This window comes from Pantherophis guttatus, chromosome 2 (genome assembly GCF_059756535.1).
Source record: "Pantherophis guttatus breed Tessera chromosome 2, ASM5975653v1, whole genome shotgun sequence".
NCBI lineage: Eukaryota > Metazoa > Chordata > Lepidosauria > Squamata > Colubridae > Pantherophis > Pantherophis guttatus.
This window is the reverse complement of record NC_142064.1, coordinates 201,011,863-201,015,169: the sequence shown is the minus strand read 5'-3', so window position 1 is coordinate 201,015,169 and position 3,307 is coordinate 201,011,863. Positions and strand designations below refer to the sequence as shown.

General features: G+C 41.4%; 1 long non-coding RNA gene across 1 annotated transcript; it reads left to right on the top strand.

Annotated features, from left to right (window-relative positions):
- Positions 1-566: 566 nt before the first annotated feature.
- LOC117658388 (uncharacterized) lies at positions 567-1,755 on the top strand. Its single transcript, XR_004589269.3, has 2 exons — positions 567-633; positions 1,578-1,755. It is a non-coding gene; the product is annotated as an uncharacterized LOC117658388 (long non-coding RNA).
- Positions 1,756-3,307: the final 1,552 nt, after the last annotated feature.

Genomic DNA, 3,307 nt, shown 5'->3' with positions numbered 1-3,307 from the left:
ACTACTGGTTCTGTGGGCGTGGCTTGGTGGCCGTGGCAGGGGAAGGATACTGTAAGATCTCCATTCCCACCCTGTTCCAGGCGAAGGATAGTGTAAAATCCCCATTTCCTCCTGATCAGCTGGGAGGCAGAGAATAGATGGGGGCGGGGCCAGTCAGAGGTGGTATTTACTGGTTCTCCAAACTTCTCAAAATTTCCACTACCGGTTCTCCAGAACTGGTCAGAACCTGCTGAATACCACCTCTGCTATCTGCATGTCATATCTAAGCTAGGGCTTTGCCCATTTACAAGTTGTAATTGTGAGCATAATATTTCATTTATCCTATCCTTTTCTGGAAAGCCAGCATGCAAGACTGGCTGATGCAACGAGAAAATAGCTGATTAATTCATTTTTTTAAACATGAAATACACCCTGGTCTCTATTCCCACCTCTGTTCTACAGCCTGGAAGTATGTAAGGTCATCAGAAGAAATGTCAGAGCAGAGGACTCCTTGATTAGGAGAAGAAAAAATCAGCCACAGTTCAGTCCATTGCAAGGTAGAAGAACAGAAGAAAGTTTGCTTTGTAGTCTCCTCTTTTAACTGCATCTCCTGGAATCCTGAAGAGGTGACAGCACAGACAATTTTTCCTTCAGGTAAAAGCTGTGATGTTATTCACTCTTTTTAGTTTTTGAGTAGCCTGCTATCCTAACACATCCTCTTGGTCCTAAAAGTGGCAGCTCTGAGCATGTCCTGAGTGACTGATTGATTGACTGACTGACTGATTGAAAGCAATACTTAATTTACCATATACTTTTACTCGGGGAAAGAAGGCAAATGCATCATCACTTTCTCATGGAGTAGCCCCTTTCATTCTTACTCTGGTGTGTCTGTATGTGATTTTAAAATTGCTACTGGGAATCTGGTGCCAGTAATGCCACAGAGGGTGAAGCCGATGCTATCCCAATTGTATGGCTGCCTAGTGAAAAGAGGGATAAACTCATTGGGTGATGTAGCCAGCAGCCCATTCAGTTTCAGTGTGCATCCCAAGTCCAGGATGTCCAAGCTGTGTAGAATTAAATTAACAGTTTTCAAAAAGTAGACTGTATTAACAAGCTAAGCCCCATCCTTACACAAGATCTTTATGGACACATATAGCTCAACTCTGGTTACCCTATCAATAGATCCAGGGGCAATTTGGAGTGGGGGAATAGGAAATCCATATTCCTTTGAACCTTATTGAACCTAACTTGTAAAATACAATAAGCTTATAATTAACAAAATGTTAGCAAGTGGTTATGAGGAAGGGAAAATCCCACACTATTAGGTCAGTTATATACAATCCTGCCTAAATTTGATAATAGCAACATATTTATGGTATTTTAAAGAGAGGAATCAAGAAGGCCAATGGTAGCCTTCTTGAAGTTGGGGGTTAGGCAGCTTATTTTATGGTCCAGAAGAAACCCACCCCATCCGTAGTTGTTTTCAACATTTCTTCTCAGGAGCAAGTTGTCCTCGTTTAGTCAGCCTAGTCAAAGTAAGAGACTCTGTTTTAGCATGCTGGCTTTGTGCTAATAGTTATTTGCCTTCTGCTCTGCAGATCTTATGAATGGAAGTAGGTGGAGACAAGCAACTTGCAAGATAAAAAAATGCAGATGTTGATATCTTATTATGGTCAAGAATTCAAGCTAACCAAGCAAAATCTTACAGTAGATCTTACAATTCACATTTTAAGATGACCTCCCATTATGCACTGAGAATAAAGAACATGCATTGTTTGACTCTTCCACATTTGTTACAGAAAGAAGGCTATTGACATTGTGTTAAACCTTCCCTCTTTGGTGAGGCAGCATCTTCTTGATTCAGGAAAGATTTGTCAATTTCCTGCCATTGATTTCATTTTTCAGGATGGCCGAATGGACTAAAGACAACTACAACCCATTCATTCAATGGGGTGATTTAGAATGGGATGACCAATGTGCTGAGTGCATCTGCAATTATTGCTGATGAGTGGTTATAGCTTTGAATAATTCACCCATAAATGCAGCAATGTGATGTGTTTATTTGATTAGCCATCCTCGCATCCAATATCACAGCATTTATGCTCAAATGGGAAATAAGGGGAGGGGGGTGTTTCCATACAATTAAAGAAAGTAACACATTTAATATAAAAGCTGTTCTAGTATATGACTTATAGTGAGAAAAGAAACCTTCCCCATTCAGAAGAGGTCTCTGATACAAAGGCAGTGAAGGGGGAGGGCCTTCTCTGTGGCTGCCCCAGTTCTCAGGAACCAGTTACCTCCTGAAATCCGGACTATCCCCAACCTATTGGCCTTCCAAAAAGCGGTGAAGACATGGCTTTTCTGGCCGGCCTGGAGCTGTTGATCTTGCTGTTGCGATCTGGCGAGATCCAGCCATGAATGGTGTGAATGGGTTTTAATTGTTTTTAATGTTTTAATGTTTAATGTTTTTATATACGGTTTTTAAATGCATTGTAAGCCATCTTGAGTCTTCGGAGAAAGGGCGGCATACAAGTTGAACAAATAAATAAATAAATAATACTGGAGGCCATAGGAGACATCAGGAGATAGATGGTTTCTCAGTCAAGCTCACGTGTCAGGCCTGGAAGCCATCTTTTGCCTTGGGCCTTCAGGCCTGCCACATTTAATACTGTGGGAACCTGGGAGGGGGGATTCTATGGAACAGGAGTGGTATATATAGTCATAATAACATTCCTTTCTCAGAGAGTCAAGGACATCTTGTCCTACACCTGGAGGGGTGTGTCCAGGAGGCATCTCCAGATGGGACCGTGCTTTGATTGGACCATGTGATGGACATGTGGGTGCTGGGCAGGAACTTAGACTTTCCTTTGGATGGGAAAAACCTAGAAGCTTTCAAATTCGGGTTTTCCCAGATGTGCCAATATGACATCTCTAATAAAATGGAACTTTGAGGAACTTCAAACCTCAGAGTCTTCTTTCATTGGGGGGATTACATGGAACCCTAACACACAGTTTGAATCCATGTTCACACATACCAAATGCTGTTCAAAGACTCTATGGTTCATGGACTAATCTACTTCCCATCATGACCATTTTCCATGAATTCATATCTCCGCTGGATTTTCTTTTCAAATCAACCTGTGACTGTCTTTCCATGTAGAAAAAAACCTCATTGTTTTATCCTCTTTTTCCCTACACAATCTATATTTTTAAGCATGTTGACTCACATAATATATTTGGGAACATGGCTTAGAGAAAAACAGAAGATTGATCAAGCCTGTTGCTTGGGTCAATAAGCTCCTCTGCCAGAGCCATTCATTGGTTTAAG